The sequence below is a fragment of the Bos mutus genome, chromosome 3 (assembly GCF_027580195.1).
Source record: "Bos mutus isolate GX-2022 chromosome 3, NWIPB_WYAK_1.1, whole genome shotgun sequence".
In the NCBI taxonomy this organism is placed as follows: Eukaryota; Metazoa; Chordata; class Mammalia; order Artiodactyla; family Bovidae; genus Bos; species Bos mutus.
Window position 1 is genome coordinate 89,705,516 of NC_091619.1, and position 18,358 is coordinate 89,723,873.

The 18,358-nt window shown below is 48.5% G+C and overlaps 1 long non-coding RNA gene across 1 annotated transcript; it reads left to right on the forward strand.

Annotated features, from left to right (window-relative positions):
• Window positions 1–4,706: 4,706 nt before the first annotated feature.
• Window positions 4,707–15,211, forward strand: LOC138986113 (uncharacterized). Its single transcript, XR_011463009.1, has 3 exons — window positions 4,707–4,804; window positions 6,758–6,810; window positions 14,512–15,211. It is a non-coding gene; the product is annotated as an uncharacterized lncRNA (long non-coding RNA).
• The last annotated feature ends 3,147 nt before the right edge of the window (window positions 15,212–18,358 follow it).

Consider the following 18,358-nt stretch of genomic DNA (forward strand, 5'->3'; position numbering starts at 1 on the left):
ACAGAAACAAAGACCCAGCACAGCCAAAAATAAATACAAACATTTTAAAACATAAAAGTAAAATTGTTTAAAAAAAAAAAGAGAAGAACTTGGCTTTTAGTCTAAGGGCACTGAGACAGGAACCACTGAAGAGTCTGAACAGAGGCAGGACATGTCTCTTATTTTCCTAGACATCATTTTGGTTGCCATACATCCAATGGCTTGGAGGGGTTAGTGGTCTTTTTGAGAGATGGTGAGGTCTGAACAAGAGGAGATGTAAGGTCAGTGGAAGGTGGGGACCGATTCATGGCTATTAGGAAGCAGATGGGACAGGACAGTGACCTGTGCCTCAGAAGTGGCTGGAGAGGGCAGAGTTAAGGATGGCCATGAACACGCAGGTGGTTGCTTTGGGTACTGGAAGGGCAGCAGGGCCAGAAGAGGGACAGATGTGGGGTTGGGGCGGGAGGAGGATGGGCTGTGAGTGTGCAGCAAGGGTGAAGGAGGTGCTGCCCAGCTTCGGAACACTTGACTTTGGAACCTAGACACCAGGCTACAGAGACCAGCATGGGAGACGTTGGTGCCTGGATGATAACTAATCCTACCGAGGCCTGAGAGAAGCCCCAGAATCTTCTGGGCTAGGGACCCTCACCAGGCCACATCCTCTCACACAGAGAAGAGGACTTTTGTTCCATGATTGAATTCTAAGCTTTGTTTCCCAGGGCCAAGCAGAATCTGTCCAAAAGAAATTCAAGAATTTTGACCCAAATGCTAGAGTGCCATTATCTCTTTCTGAGGCTGTGGGATTTGGGAGGGACTGGAGAGTCCAAGGAGATAGTCCCAGCTCTGTCGTATAGCAGCTGTGAGGTCATAGCAAGTCTCCTTGCCAGCCTCAGTTTCCTCCTCGCCATCTCCCTTGCAGGGTGACTGTGAGAATTAAACAGGTTTCTGGACACAAAGCTCCCAACACGGCCTCTGGCCATCTTTGTTAAATATGCAAACTCTAGGATCTTTGCCAAGACCCAGGAATATGAATGTTCACAGTGGGGTGTCTGGGGTTGGTCTGGGAATCTGCAGGCGAAACTGACCTATCATTGAATCAGAGTTACTACCACTAGGGACTTCCCTGGCAATGGTCGTGCCATAGGACAGTCCACCCCTAATATTTGTGGCCTGGGGCAAGAGTTCAAATGGCAGGCCATCTGCCAGGTTCCTCCTCTCCCCACCTGCTTCCTCCCTACAGCAAGAGTCCCTGTTTGCAGACGTGGAGACTCAGCCCTATGTCCCAAATTCCCAGGTGCACCTCCACTCCACCCCCCCACCAAACAGTTTCCTTGTCTACCCATCAGGTCTAGGGTTGCACATACCTGCAGCAGAGTCCACTGGGAGGACAGACCTGGGTCCTGAGAGTGGGGTCAGGACCCTTTGGGAAGGGAATTCCAGATTCCATTGCCTGGAGTGTGATCTAGAATAAGCTTGGGCTCCAGGGGGGCATGTCCCCTTGGCCTCATGTACACCTTACCTTGTAGGGGGGAGTGGGGCTGGAGGCGGGCAGAGGGGACCCATACATAACAGAATTCAGGGCAGAGACCCAGCTGCCCAGGTCTGTGGTTCCCCTGCTTCAATTTCTACCAGCCTTTCCCACCAAGGCCCTCTGACCATCCCAGTGGATCCTAATAGCCATATCATGGAGGCTGCAGTCATTTGTCCATCTGCCTGCTCCCTGCCCAGCTGAGGTCATCTCAGACTTTACCTCCAGCCTCTGCTGGCCCTGAGAAGTACAGGGTTCTGAAACCTCCCACAAAGCTACCCCGTGGGTCATCACAGCTCATGCATGACCAGTCCTGGGCTTGTCTTGGGAGGTTCTATTATTGTTCTTTAAAAATGAGGAAACAGAGGCTCAGAGAAGGCAAAGGAGAAACTGATATTACAGAGCATCTACTGAATGCCAAGCATGAGGTAGGTGTTTTAAAGACGTGACCACCTAATACCTCTGTCAGGATTATCCCCAATTTACAAGTGAGGACACTGTGACTCAGGGAAAGAGAAGTAACTGGCCCCTGGGTCATCCATTTGATAGGAGGCAAAGTCGGAATTCAGACTCAGCTGGTCAGACCCCCAAGCCCAGACCTCCTTGATGCATAGTAGATGGTGGTGGTTTAGTCACTAAGTCGTGTCCGACTCTTGCGACCCCGTGGACTGTAGCCCGCCAGGCTCCTCTGTCCATGGGATTTCCCAGGCAAGAATACTGGAGTGGGTTGCCATTTCCTTCTCTAGGTAATCTTCCTGACCCAGGGATCAAACCTGGGTCTCCTGCATTGCAGGCCAGTTCTTTACGGACTGAGCCACCAGGGAAGCCCGTGATGCACAGTAGGCCTTCAGTAAATCTTGCCAAAAGGAGCTAAGGTTGAAACCTGGGGCCTACAGTCTCCTGTGAGGACCACGGAATGTGAGGAATGTCCACCCTCAGGGCCGGGCCCTGGGCAAGGTGACCTTTGGGGAGATAAAGTCGAATTCCAGTGCTCAGGAGGAGACTAGCAGGGGCAGAGCTGGGGTGGTACTGCCAGGGACTGGGGCCAGCTGCAGCCAGGCACCGACTCCCAGAGCCAGCCCTTGCAACTAGGCCGTGTGACGGGGACAGCACCCCCCCCCGCCCTACCCCTGTTGTTTCCTCAGTAGGAATCTCCTTTCCCCCACTTGGCAAATGACACCTCAGCTGCTGCGCCGCTATGCCTCGAACCCTGTCCCCAGCTGTCACCTGAGCACTTCTCCTTGGAAGGCCCTGGAGAATCTCAGCCAAAACTGTTCGTAACTAAACTCACCATGCTCCCCAACTGCGTCCTACCATCCTCCCTGGGAATGCCAGCTCCATACCCCAACGTGGTTGCCAGGGCAGAGCTGCCAGATACAGCAAATAAAAATACAGGACTTAGGTATAGATACACAATGGAATATTACTCAGCCATAAAAAGGAACGTATTTGAGTCAGTTCTAATGAGTTGGATGAACCTAGAACCTATTATACAGAGTGAAGTGAGTCAGAAAGGAAAAGATAAATACCATATTCATGGCACCCCACTCCAATACTCTTGCCTGGAAAATCCCACAGACGGAGGAGCCTGGTAGGCTGCAGTCCATGGGGTCACTAAGAGTCAGACACGACTGAGTGACTTCACTTTCACTTTTCACTTTCATGCATTGGAGAAGGAAATGGCAACCCGCTCCAGTGTTCTTGCCTGGAGAATCCCAGGGACGGGGGAGCCTGGTGGGCTGCCGTCTATGGGGTCGCACAGAGTCGGACATGACTGAAGTGACTTAGCAGCAGCAACACATATATACAGAATCTAGAAAAATGGTACTGAAGAATTTATTTACAGGGCAGCAGTGGAGAAACAGACATAGAGAATAGACTTATGGACATGGGGAGAGGGGAGGAGAGGGTGAGATGTATGGAAAGAGTAACATGGAAACTTACATTACCATATGTAAAATAGATAGCCAAAAAGAATTTGCTGTATGGCTCAGGAAACTCAAACAGGGGCTCTGTATCAACCTAGAGGGATGGGATGGGGGGGAGATGGGAGGGAGGTTCAAAAGGGAAGGGATATATGTATACCTATGGCTGATTCATGTGAGGTTTGATGGAAAACAGCAAAATTCTGTAAAGCAATTATCCTTCAATAAAAAATAAATGAAAAATACAGGACTCAGTTAAATTAGAATTTCAGATAAACAATGTATAATCTTTTTCGTGTATGTCCCAAATATTGCATGGGACATACCTATACTAGAAACAAATTATTTGTTTTTTATCTGAAGTTTAAGATTACCAGGCATCTTGTATTTTACCTGGCAGCCCTAAGTCCGCGTGTAGTTCACCACTTAAAACTCTTCAGTAGTATCCTGGGGTCAGAGAATGGAGAAAACACCCCTGTTTGAAGCTCTCTTCCCTCACCGGTCCTTGAAATCACCTCCTCCAGGGAGCCTTCCAAAGAGCCATAGTCTGTGTTAGGGACTGCTCTGTGCAATTAAAGGCCATCCATACTTCCTTATCAGAACTTTAAGTGCCCTGCTGTCTCCCATCAGTAAAAGGTCCACGAGACCAGCATCTGTCCTTACATTCACTCTGTTCCCAGCCCTTAGCACCATGCACAGTGCCTAGAAGAACTGCTCTGGAAGCCCCTTGCCTTCTGGGTCTCTCCGTTCAGAAGAGACAGGTTCATCTACAATGGCCTGTGAGGCTCCTCCCAGCTCTGATGCTGGCCTGTTTCAGCCAGATCCTGCACTTTGACCCTGGAGATCACTGGCAGGGGTGGTGCAGGGGAGAACTCTGAACTCAGCTTGGAAGACGTGAAGACCAGCCCCAGCTCTGCCAGTCTGTGACCTCAGGCAAGTTCCCCATCCTCTCTCAGCCTGACTTTTCTCCTCTGCTAGGCTCTGTACAGGGGAGGGGAGGGATCACACGGCTTGCTCAAAAGGCTGTTGGGAGGTTGAAGTCAGAGAGGTAAAGCCTGCATCAGGGAGCCGAGCTGGCACTTTGGAGGCCCTCAAAGAACACTAGATTCCTCCCTGCTCTTCCCATTCAACTGGAAGACCTAAATGCCCAGGAGGGACTCAGGCAGTGGGGGCTGAAAGAGCTCCAGGGGGAGGAGGGAGGGAGAAGCTGGGCTGGGAGCATTCAGGCAAGACTTTAAATCTGGTCTTCAATTTATTTATTTATTTATTTTTAAAGGGCCTGAGCATCTTCCCTGAGAGACTTAAGAATCAATCCAGCCTGAGCAGAGGGGAACAACCTGAAGTCAATCATCTCCCATTCCTTTGTAGCAGGGTAATTTTTCAGCCTAAGTGGAGGGCAGGGAACATGTGGATGTAGGGGGAACACATTCGAGAGAACTGGGTCCAAGGAGACAGACACCAAGGTGGGGGGCTTGTGCAACCTTAGAGTTCCCATAATCTCCTCCAGATTCCCCAGCCCACCCCAAATAAATATGCAGCTTCAGTGAGAACAGAATACTCACTGGCTTCAAGACAAGCTCATCCCCCACCCTCATTCCAGTCCCCTTTCCAGAGGCAGCAGGCCCATGAGGTGGGGAATTCCTGGCAGGCCCCGGGGCCACCCACCCAACTCTGACCCGTTCTTCCAGGGCTTGGACAGGGCCTTCCCAAGGACAGTGGGGCAAGGAGGTGGACACTCCTTTCCCGGACAGTCTGGGGTTCCTGGCGGGGCGGGGGGTGGGTGGGTGGGTGAGACAGCAGTGAGTAATTCAAGAGCTATGAGCCCCCAGGAAATGAATTCTTGCCTGTGAAAAGGAATCTTTAGACGAGGCTCTCTCAAACCACCTCCTTCTCCTCCCCCTGCTCCTCTCTGTTCCCTCTCCTGCCTCCTTCCTCCTCTAGCTCCCCTGCCTGGCTCTCCCAGCCTCTGCTGAACTAGCTTCCTGTGGTCCATCAATCAGGTCCGATCTGATCTCAAGACCAAAGAGGCAAGAGGAGGCAGGGAGAGAGGAAGAAAGGAAAGGAAGGAGGGAGTTCGCCTTCAGTGAGCCCCCGGGTCAGCACAGCTCACCGAAGCTTCCGTGGTCTCTAGGGCCACAGCCATCCCGCAGGGCAGAATCTACTTTTCAGGGGACCAAACTCAGCCTTAAAGAGTATAGACTCCGTGACAGACACACAGGCGATACAGAGTTAACTCTCACCCTAGGGCTCCAAGGTACAATCCGGGGGCTTCAGCTGGCCCCGAGGAAGCAAGGCTGCCATATTCTGAGGTTGGGAGCCTTAGTTCTTCGGGATCTGAAGCCAGTCAGAGCAGGTAGGAGGATGAGGCTGCCAGTCCCTGTCCCAGGCAGGCTCAGTGACCTGAGGCAAGTCCCTTCACCTTTCAGACGATCCCTTTGTCCAGTTAAAATATGTCCTGGAGTGACCTTTGCCCTCAAGGGAAAGGGGACAGGTTCCAGGGCTTGCTTTCAAATCCTGGTGCTGCTCTTCCCTAGAGCCAGCGGGACAGTCACTGCCCTCCTTGATGGTCACTTCCCGCCCCTGTGAGATGGGGTGATGAGGCCCTTGCAGGGGGTTTGGGGAAGACTGGGAGTGCACGGTGCTCAGCACCGTTGAGGGCTCTGCAGCTGGTGAGTGAGGGGAGAACCCACGGAGAAAGCCTCGTGACCATGATCCTTGGGACCCAGACCTACCAGGTTCTTGCCTCTCTGCTGTGGGACCAGGCAAGTGGCTTTCCTGCAACAGCAGGCTAAGGCACTCTCGGACCTGGGAGGGCAGACTAGACTCATTTATCTAACCTAGAGAGGAGACCCCTGTCTACCCAGTCCTGACCTGGACAGGTCCATCCAGCTCTGTTTTTCCCCATGCCTGCCAGGCTCTAGCCCCACCCTGCCCCAGAACAAAAGGGACATTTGACATTCTTTGTCCTGAGCAGACTCATTCTCTGAGTGTTGGACCTACCAGGCCTTGCAGCTAGGACCTGCCACCAACCCCTAATGCAGGTCCCCCACCTCCACCCCCGCCCCCACCCCATCCTGGCCCAGCTCTCCCACGAGCCTGGAAGAGAGGGAGGGAGGCGTCTTAAAGGAGCAGTCTGCTCTCAGAAAATATTCCCCACCCCCACCATCGGAACTAGCAGGAAGGAAACCAGGTGGGGGAGGGGGACGGGAGAGGTGTCCACGGAGATTACAGGCGTGTGACTTGTTTGGGACTGGAGGGGCGTCAAAGTGGGGCTAAAACTTACTCTTCTCCTGGCTCCCACCTAAGGGCTCTTTTGTTTTTTTAGTGTCTTTTAAAGGAACGGTCCCAACCCTGCCTTGATTTGCTGTGTGACCTTGGGTGAGTTCCTTTCCCTCTCTGTGCATTGGTCTCCCTTGTATAAAAGAAGAGGAGAAACAGGTATGAGATTTCTGAGCCAAACCCTGGTGAGGTGCTGGGATACCAGAGATGTCCTGCCCCTAGAATCTAGTCCTAGGTTTCCATGAAGATTCCACCAAGAAAAAGCCACGAAATGACTCTCAAGGTAAAAGGAATATGTTTCTGTGAAAGTAGGACCCCTAAGTGGTGGAGAAGAACCAGCCTCTCTTCCCTCCAATTGATCTTATACAATGTCCAAAGCTTCCCCCTCTTCACCCATTGATAGGCTTGTGAGACAAACAAATTGAAAGGTGTTCTTCTTGTACAAAAAATAAGGCTACAGGCACACGGAGGACAGGCCCCAACCCGCCCTGGGAGCTGGTGTCTGGAAAGTGATGCCTAAGCACTGAGCCAAACGGGGAAAGATGGGTGATGGGTCATTTGGTCGAGGGACCCAACAAGCAAGGGAAAAGCACTGATACGTCCTTGTGCTCTGGTTCCTTTGGTTGGAGCTTGGGGTATGCTGGAGGGGAGCAGAGAGGGGAGGCTGGAGGGTCTTGGTTGCCTGACGGAGGAGTTTGTCCTCTGGGTGCCAAGTAGCTAAGGGGAGATTTTACACCAGGGAGTATTCCTTCACTACTGCTGTACTGGAGGGAATGAATGGTGGGGGCCCAGACAGAGACCAAGGGCCAGCTGTACACATAGGTACCTTCTGACAAAGGGGCCCGTGGAGCCATGGGGGAGGGGCAACAGAGCAATTCCTCCCGGGAAAGAGGGGAAGTGAGCGGGGAGATGAAGCAGGGGAGAGGAAATGAAAGATTAAGTGCATAAAGGCCATAAAGCTCAGAACCGTCCAGGCTGGATGGATTCCCAGTTTATAGATACATTTATGTTCAAGGATGCCCAGCCAGGCCCGATATGCCCGCAAGAGCAGCCACCCAAGGAGGCCAGGGGACCCTGGGCTAGAGGAGACCCTTCCTGCCACTGCGCCCCTCTCTTGCCCCCTCCCCTTCACCTACCCCCAACTCCTCAGGGCTGGCTGATAGCCCAGCTGGAAGCAATTGTGGGAGTCTCCAGCCTGGAGAGCTGCATCCCACAAAGGGCCCTGGTAAATAGCAGCCCGCACCCCAGACGGCCTGCAGCCCCCTCCCCCTCTGCATCCCCCTGCCCGGAAATTTAAAACAACTGCTCTACACAGTCTTAAATCCTCCAGGAAGGAGCAGGAAGGGGTTGGCAGGCGGGAAACATGAGGCTGGCCAGGGTCCTGCCTGGAACTCCCTCTTTCCCTTCTCCCACCCTGAAGTCCCCTGAAAGACTTCCTCCCACCTGCTCCCCCTAAAGTCTTGCCATGGGTTCCCCAGCTCCCTGACTTCCTATGCCGGTGTTCACTGCAAGGGATCACAGCTGCAGTCTGTTGGAAACATCAAGTGGGCGGTGAGCACCCAGAGTGCAGAACAGTCCTATGCTTGCTTGGCCCGGGAAACCGGGTCTGCCACAGAGCAAATGCAGAATGTATACATGAAGAATGAATAGATGAAGCCACATGTGACCCTGAGCCACTGCTTGGCTCTTTTGAACTCGGTTTCCTCATCTATTAAATGGGCGCAATAACTTTTTCACCTAGTCTACTGTGCAAGTATTTTGTGAACTGCGAAGCTGATAAGTCACAATGATTCAATTTCTGCCTTCCTGGTCTCAGCTTGCTCACCTGTAAAATGAGGGCCTGAGTTAAGTCCTAGCTAGGGGCTGTTCTTTGATATGATATTCCGAGACTTTAGCCAGTGGCGAGGATGTCCCTTAAATATCACCCAGGTGGTAGGGGGACGGCAGAAGGTGGGTTAACAGGGAAAGAGCCCTGACTAGGGTTTGCTGCTGCTGTGCTGTGCTCAGTCGTGTCTGACTCTGCGGCCCCATGGACTGTAGCCCGCCAGGCTCCTCTGTTGGTGAGATTCTCCAGGCAAGAATACTGGAGTGGGTTGCCATTTCCTCCTCCAGGGTATCTTCCCATCCCAGGGATTGAACCCACGTCTTCTGCATCTCTTCTGCCTAGAGTTTAGAAGGCCACTATTTTAGTTCCAGCTTGGCCCCTGACTTGCTGTGTGATCTTCTCTGGGCCTTTGTTTACTTCTCTGTAAAATAGGAGTGGGTGGACACAGGATGCCTGAAGGGACCTCTTGCATTCAAGTTCTATGTTGACAGGATGTTATCCAGAGGACAGTGAGGAGCCACTGATGGGCTTTCAGTAGGAAAGTAGCATATGCTAAGAGTTGAATTTCAGGACACTCTGGCAGTGGTATGGCTTGTGGGTAGAAGGGTGAGGAGTCTGGAGACTGGAGAGCCGGAAGGGGGCTGCTGTCTTTGCAAAGGCAGCTGAAGATAGCAGCCTCCACATCTTTCTTCACACCACACCTAACCCTGGGATACCCTGCCTCTTCCCAATATCTCCTGCTTTTTAAAATTCACCCATCTTTAAGACACAGTTCAAAGACCACCTTGTCTATGAGGGCTTCTCAGGTTATTGCTGATGCAGATAATGAGCTCTTCCCCTGTCATCCAGTCCTAGCTCTGTGTACCTTCATCATGGTGCCAGTTTGAATTACGGGTTTGTGTGTGTGTGTGTGTGCGCGTGCATGTGTGTGTACTCTCACCTGGGCTGTGAACTCCTGAGGTCAGGGCGGGTGCCCCACTCCTCCCCATACCGTAATCTCTTATACCCATCACATGGCCTGGCCCGGAGGAGGTGCTCAATACATGCATGCAGAGGGCTGATGCCAGAGCATCGTACTCCTTGAGTGCACTTACAGAATAGGAGACTGGGTTCCAGCCTCAGTTTAACTACTAAGAGCCCTGTGACCACGGGCCAGTCACTTCTCCTCTCTGAATAAAGGTCCCTTTCGGCCTCATGGGAAGTATCTCCATTATTCATTCTCAAGTCAGCACTCCCTTCACTCAGCATTTTTTCCCTTCCTGTGGCCTGGGTCACAGTGAGCTGCTACAAGTATGACTCCCATTGGAACGTGAGCTCACCAAGAACCTCACTCCTGGGTCTTGCCCAGTGCTGTCTGCCCAAGCGGCGCTTGACCAATCTGTATAGATGTCCACTCCTTGGTCCTTAGAGAGGGCGCGTATAGGATCCCCATAAACAGTGATGTAAGATCAAATGTGCACCTTTGCGAGAGGCCAGGAGCCTTCACTGCCTAAGCCCTGCCACAGTCCTGCCTCTGTCTGCCCCCCAACCCTCCTGCCCAGCCATCCTTCTGGGGCTATTCCGGCCTCCCCTGAGAAGTGTGGGGAAGAGATGCTGTCAGCAGATGGGTCTTTAGCCAGCACTGCTCTGCCCCAGGCAAGCCCTGCTCGAATCTCAGCTAGAGTCCCCCTCCCACTCCCCCGCCCCCATGGGCTGGGACAGACCTCAGCCAGCAGGCCTCCCAGCTTTGATCAATACAGGGCAAGCAGCCAAGGCGGCTGCAGGCTCCATCCTCCCAGGAGGCCCCAGCTCAGCCCGGGTCACATGGGGGAGGGGGCTGCAGCCTGGCTCAGGGACTCTGGGGGTGGGGCAGGGCAGGGGAGAGTAGGAAAGGCAGGCATCACTCACAGAGTCATTCCTTCCTTCACCCGCTCACTTCTCTGCCCACAGATGTTCAATCCACAAATATTTAGTGAGTATCAACTATGTACCAGGCACTGTCATCAGCTCTGGGGACAATGTGAGGAAAACACAGCAGCTTTTGTGGAAATGAGTGTTCTAATGGGGAAGAGGATGAACAAAAATTAGAAGTTTCAAAATGTGATAAAAATAAAATATGATAGGGTGACAGATTGGGGCAGCATTCCTCAGGCTGGCCAGTGTGTGTGTTCAGTCACTAAGTCCTATCTGACTCTTTGCAACCCCATGGACTACAGTAGGCCAGGCTGCTCTGTCCTTCACTATCTCCAGGAGTTTGCTCAAATTCATGTCCATTGTGTCAGTGATGCCATCCAACCATCTCATCCTCTGCTGCTCCCTTCTTCTTTTGCCTTCAATCTTTCCCAGCATCAGGGTCTTTTCTAATGAGTCAGCTCTTCGCATCAGGTGGCCAGAATATTGGAGCTTCAGCATCAGTCCTTCCAGTGAATATTCAGGGTTGATTTCCTTTAGGATTGACTGGTTTGATCTCCTTGCAGTCCAAGGGACTCTCAAGAGTTTTCTCCAGCACCAGAACTCAAAAGCATCAATTCTTCGGTGCTCAGCCTTTATTATGGTCCAGCTCTCACATCCAGGGAGGGTGCTTATTTGAGACCCGGAATGATGATGAGATCCCACCAGGTGGCTCAGATCAGGAAGCAGATGCTGAGATGGAAATTTGTATGCAGGCAGCTTGTTGGGTTGCTCACGGTCTCACGGGACACCTATGGGCCAGGGAGAGAGGCAGCCTAGAGTAGAAGGAGAAGTAGGGTTATGCTACAGTCACAGCAGAGGCCTCAGCTCACCCCCACCAATCAAGAAGTTAGCCTTTAAGAGTTATCCCAGGGCCTCCCTGGTGGTCCAGTGGTTAAGAATTCAACTTGTGCAACCCACTCCAATATTCTTGCCTGGAAAAGTCCATGGACAGAGGAGCCTGGCAGGCTGCAGTCCATGCGGTTACATGACTGAGCATGCATGCATGAGGGCGGAGGGAGATGGGTTGGTAGCAATAAACTGGTAGAACTAACCAAAAAAAAAAGAATTCAACTTGCAAAGCAAGGGACACCTGGTCCAGGAATATCCCACATACCACAGAGCAACTGAGCCCATGCGCCACAACTACTGAGCCCACTTGCTGCGACTACTGAGCCCACACTCCCTACAGCCCGTGCTCTGCAACAAGAGAAGCCACTGCAATAAGAAGGCCTTGCTTCACAACATAGTCCCCACTTGCCATAACTATAGAAAGCCCACGCACACCAGTGAAGTCTCAGCACTGCCAAAAATAAATACATCTTTTTTTTAAAAAAAAAGAGTTGTCCCAGCATCAGGCAGGCCTTTGTACCCCTATACTGACCAGCCACTGGGTAGGTGCCCCCAGGAAGCAGCAAGCCAGCTGCCTTCGGTTAGAGGCATTCCCACAGTCTCAACTGCTAGCTGCTGCCAGCAACTCAGCAGCTGGGAGAATGAGGACCTCAGCCCAGAAGGGGGCCGTGGGGGCACACCTCAGTATCCACAAGGCAGGCCAAGATCTGGAGGAAGAATGTTCCAGACAGAGGGAATAGCAATGCAAATTCCCTGAGGCAAAAGTGAGCTTAGCCTGACGGAGGCACTGAGAGAAGTCCAGCATGGTCAGAGTGTGCCCAGTTGAAAAGGGAGTCACAGGACAGCAGTCAGAGGCAGGCACAGACCAGTCCAGAAGGGTCTTGTGAACCCTGAGACTTTTTTCTAAGTGTAAAGGATCACCCCGGGAGGGCTTTAAAAAGAGAGTGATCTGATAATTACCTATTAACACTATCCAGGCTTCTGGGTGGAGAAGGGGAGGGGAGGGAAGTGGGAGGGAGAGCATTTGGGAAGCGGTGAAAGGGTCCAGGTGAGAGCCCCTGGTGGTTTAACTAGGATGGGCAGGAGTAAGCTGCTGTCCAGTACTGGACAGTGCTGGGAAACTTCCAGAAACCTTGGGGCGGAGGCGGGGAGTTGGCTGAGCGGTGGAACTCAGAAGTGTCGCTACTGGAACAAGATAAAGCCATTACTCATCCATTAATTTACCTAAAATATATACTGATTGGGCATCTGCTCTTTGCCAGGGACTGTGCTAGGAGTTGGGATTACAGCAGTGAAAGGTATAGCCATGGTCCTGACCTCATGGAGATTATAGTCTGGTGGGTATTGAATAGGAGCCAAACAACGAACTAATTGCCATTGAGATCAGTGGTCTGAAAAAAAACTCTGGATTTCCTCCTGTAAACAATGGGGAGACATTTTTTTTTAATTAAGGTATATCTTATAAACAGAAGATTGTCCAATCTAAAGTACCCCTTTTAATGAATTATAAGCATTACTCAATCAAGATTCAGAACATTTCCTGTGCCCAGAAGGCTATTTCATGTACTCTCCCAACCAAGTCACCTACAGAGCAACCACTGTTTTGATCTCTGTCATCACATGTTCGTTTTGTCTGTTTTTGAACTCCATTTAAATGTATGTATGTACTTGATTGTGCCTGGTTTCTTTTGCCCAACATTATGGTCAAGGGATTCATATGTGTTGCCATATGTAGCAATTGCCTGTTCTTTCTCATGGCTATATAACATTTCACCATGAAGGTGAAAGTGTTAGTCATTCAGTCATGTCCAACTCTTTGCAACCCCATGGACTGTAGCCCACTAGGCTCCTCTGTCCATGGAATTCTCCAGGCAAGAACATTGGAGTGGGTAGACATTCCCTGAGCTTCCCAGGTGGCTCAGTGGGTAAAGAGTCGGCCTGCAATGCAGGAGGCACAGGCAGATGTGAGTCTGATCCCTGGATTGGGACGATCCTCTGAAGGAGGGCACGGCAACCCACTCCAGTATTCTTGTCTGGAGAATCCCATGAACAGAGGAGCCTGGTGGGCTACAGTCCATAGGGTCGCAAAAGAGTCAGACAAGACTGAAGTGACTGAGCATGCATACAGCCGTTTCCTTCTCCAGGGGATCTTCTCAACCCAGGGATCAAATCCAGGTCTCTTGCATTGCAGGCAGATTCTTTACCATCTGAGCCACCAGGGAAGCACAATATTTCACTATATATGTATATATATATGTATATATGTACACAATATTTTATTTATCTATCCCACTGTTTTTTTAATTAATCACTTTATTTTACTTTTTTGTCCATGCCACATGGCTTGTAGGATCTTAGATCCATGACTGGGGAAGGAATGCATTGCTTCCTACAATGGAAACATAGAGTCCTAACCACTGGACTGCCAGGGAATTTCCTGGCAGTTTCTACTGTTAATGGACATTTGGGTCATTTCCAATTCTTGGCTATTATAAATAATGCTATGAATATTTCGGTATATTTCCTTTGGTGGATATACATGTGCTCGTTTCTGTTGAGTATATATCCAGAAGTGGAATTCCTGAGACAGAATATATATATATATAGATATATATATCTATATATATATATATCTTTAGCTTTGGAAATACCACCAGTTTTCTAAAGTATTGCATCAATATATATTCCTATTAACAATGGATGAGAGTTCCAGTTACTCCGTATTTTTGCAAACACTTGAAAATGTTGGTCCTCTTCATTTTAGCCACACTGGAAGGTATATAACATTAACAGCATCTCATTGTGGTTCATATTTGCATTTCACTGATGACTAATGATGTGGAGCAACTTTTCATATGCTTGTTGATTTACAAAGTGTCTGTTCAAGTCTCTTGCCTGTTTTTTGCTTTTAATGCATGTCTAGTTTTCTCGATATATGAGTTCTTTAAATTTTCTAGGTATGAGTCCCTTGTTTGACATACGTATTGCAATTATGTCCTCCCAGTTTGTAGCTTATATTTTCACTCTCTTAGTGATACCTTTCGATGAATAATTATTAATTTTAATGATGTTCATTTCCTTTATCTTTTCAAACTTTTCCTTTATGGTTGATTTTTTCCAGCATATATGTGATATGCTTAAACAATCTTTGCCTACCTCAAGGTCATAAGAGATTCTCTTATATTTTCTTCCAGAAGTCTTTTTTGGCTGCACTGCACAGCATGTGGAATCTTTGTTCCCCACCCAGGGATTGAAGCCATGCCCACCGTAGTGGAAGCATGGAGCCTTAACCACTGGACCGCCAGGGAAGTGCCAAGGACTCTGACCCATGTGAATCAACATTTCTGTATGGTGTGAGGTAGAAGTCAAGGCTCATTCAGCACCCATTTCTAACCAAGCTCCATTTAAATTTCTAGCACCAGTTTTTTGAAAATACTTTTTTTTCTTCTAGTGAACTGCAGTGGCCATTTTCTTATAAATCAAGTGTTCGTATATGTACAAGCCTACTTCTGAGTTCTCTGTTCTGTGTAGTTGGTCTACTTGACTACTCTGTGCCAGTACTATGCGTTAATTATTAAAGTTTTATAATGAGTTTTCACATGTGATAGTCTAAGTCCTCAAGCTTTATTCTTCTCCAAAATCACACTTTTTCTCTGCATTTTCATATAAGCTTTAGAATCAGAGTGTTAACTTTTAAAAAGCTATTAGATTTTTTATTGGAATTGCACTGAGTCTAGAGGTCAGTTTTAAAAGAATTAGCACCTTAACAAATACTGGCCTAACAACTCTCTATCCCTTAAAACTCCATCTGACCATCAGGCCAACTTAGATGCTGCTCCCTCTGAACTTTCATTGCACTTCCTACGTACTTAGGTATGTTTATATTGTGTATAGGCTGAGCAGACTGCATAGAAACTGATTAGATGTCTGTATCTTCCTTAAGAGGTGATCTCTTGGGCTACCAAGCCATCCTTGTATCCTGATACTTAGTAAAATGCATAGTATATAGTAAGTGTTTAATATAAGTTTGATGAATGAATGAATAAAACCCAAGTCACTTTGTACTCAGAGGTTGTCACTTTGATATCTGGCAATGCCTTCACTCCTAATTCTGCAATCTGACCAGTTTGTTAAAGTAAGGAAAGAAGATGGAGACAGAGCAGGTAGACAGCTCAACCATTCAATGCCACAACTAAAGATAGAACTCAAACTGTATACCCTATTGTCATTGAGTTAGTGAGAGTATCTCCATATAAGAGCCTCATATGAAAGTGGGGTGATCCCCTGGCACTTTCCATGGCATTTCTTAGCAATAAAGCTGCTATCATAGATATGAGAATTATTCTTATTTGAATGCCTCATAGGAATAGGAACCAAATATTCACTGTCCCCTTGCTTAGCCCTGTCATCACACACTCACACACACAAAATACCAAATCTTCCAATCCATGAACATGGTATATCCCTCCATTTATTTAGGTCTTCTTTTACTTTCTGAAGCACTAATTTAAAGTTTCAGAGTGAAGGTTTTGCACACATTTTATTGCATTTATTCTTAGGTATTTGATGTTTTTGATGCCATTATAAATAGTATTATTTTCAAATTTCATTTTCTAATTGTCTGTTGCTACTATAGAAAAAATAATTATTTTTGTATATTGTCCTGCATCTCAAAACTTTGCTAAATTAATTCTAATACTTTATAGATTTTTTGTAATTCTTACATCCACAGTGATGTCATCAGAAACTAATGGCAGTTTTACTTCTTTTTCAATCTTTATACTTTTTATTACTTTTCTTCCCTTATTGTCCCAGCTAGACATTTAGTATAATGATTGAACAAAAACAGTGTGATGGTATATTCTCACCTTGTTCTTGGGATAAAGTGTTCAACATTTCACATTAAATATGATGGTTTCCCTGGTGGCTCAGAGGTAAAGAATCCACCCGCAATGCAGGAGTCACACAAGATGCAGGTTAGATCCCCGGGTCAGGAAGATCCCCTGGAGGAGGAAATGGCAACCCACTCCAGTGTTCTTGCCTGGGAAATCCCATAGACAGAGGAGCCTGGTGGGCTACAGTCCATGGGGTCTCAAAGAGTCAGACACGATTGAACACACACACACACGGGATTTTTGTGGATATCTGTTCTCAGATTAAAGGAACTCCCTACTATTCTTAGTTCATTGAGAGCTTTATTATGAACTGATATTAAATTTTATCAATTTCTTTCTTTCTTTCTCTACTGAAATGATCATGTTTCTCTTTTATTCTCTGACTATGATAAAATTATATTGATCTAATATAGGACATTAAACTAAACTTGCACTTCTGGAATAAGCCCCACATGATCATAACATATACCATCATATAGCATGGATCAGGGTGAGCAAGGCTGGATGTAGTGAAACTATTGAGAAGGGTGGTGCAAAAGTCCTCATGAGAGAAGAGGAGGGCCTAGACTAGTGTATAGACTGTGATGAATGAAGTAGATACTCTGAAAGTGTGGAGTGGGCAGGACATGTGGCAAATGAGATATGAGGCCTATTGAGAACAAGGGCTTCTGGTCTGGGCATCTAAGTTGGATAATAGTGGTGCCATCCTCCAGGAAGGTGGCTGTAAGTCTGGGCTGGCAGAGAATAATGAGTTCTCTTTTAGATGTATTACAGATACCCACTGGAGCTGTGCAGGAGACAGGTGGCCATGCTGCACTGGAGCTCAGGGGAGGGATCTGGGTGAAGCTGTGACGTGAATGTTTTCTACTTAGAGGAAGTGGTGGAAGTCTTGAGAACCGAAGACATGGACTGGGGACAAAGTACAGAATGAAGAGAGAGGAGAGGCCTAGGACATACCCCTGAGAAAGGCCCATATTTAAGAGAGAGGTTGAGGATGAGAAACTGGGAAGAAGATGGAGAAAAGAGCAGCTAGAAAGGACGAAGGAAATCCAGGAGTCCAGGATATCAAGGGGCCATGAAGGACCATGTTCCAGGGAAGGTGTGATCAGCTATTTCAAACAGGAAGTCAAGGGATGAAAGGTTCCTGATTGGACTTAACTCTAGGTGCCTCTGGGGGCTGAGGCAGAGGCAGGGCTGAGAGGTCAGAGAGAAGAGCTGGCGTCTGACATGGGAGCAGGATCAGAGGTCCAGTACTCACATTTCATACATCAGAGATGGAGGCACATCGCAGCTGTAGCAAAACAAGGACCAGAAACCTGTCACCCTAAATCCCTGACCCAAGCACTTTTGGTACTGCTCCCAACAATAATAGCTAATTACTAAATGCCAGGCTCTGTTCTGAGCATTTTACAATTTAACTGATTTAATCCTTAAATATGAGATAAGTAAATTTATTCCCCATTTTGAAGATAAGGAAACTGAGGCACAGAGTGTTCTTAACCACTTCTCACGCTTTCAAACCTTAAAAACTACACTTTCCATCGATCTGAAAATACGGATCCAATCCTCCAACCTCATGATTTTTGAGTCTGTATTACTTGTGTTCCCCTTGGCCTCCAGAAAGTGATGCCCAGTCATTGCCACTAGTCTGCTCTGATCCTTCTATAGATCCCTACTGCCTTCATCCTAACCTCTAGCCTAGGTGGTCTCCATGGGCTGGCCCAGGTATACCTCATCAGTCACCACAGCAACTGACCTCCCTGTGTGTATCAGTCAGGGCTGTCAGTAACAGAATCCATTTGAGCATGTGAAAGCAGAAATTGGGTTTGTTGCAGGTGTTAGGAGTTCAGAGAATTATCAGGAGAATGAGAGGAACAGACTCAATAATAAAATCACTTCTAGGAACAAACTGCAGAACTGGCCATCTCAGAACCTTCTGTCTCTGTCATCACTCTAACAAATACCAAGTGCTAGGAAGGACCTCAGCTTCAGTGAAAACTGCTGCTGCTGCTGCCACAATACCAACGCCACATCTGTGTCAGGGCCTCAGCCTAGCAACCTGTGCTACTTTCCAAACCACCTCCACCAGCAAAGTGCCATCTCACTGGGGTTCTCTTTCTTTATGCTGCTCTTTCTTGAAGCAAGT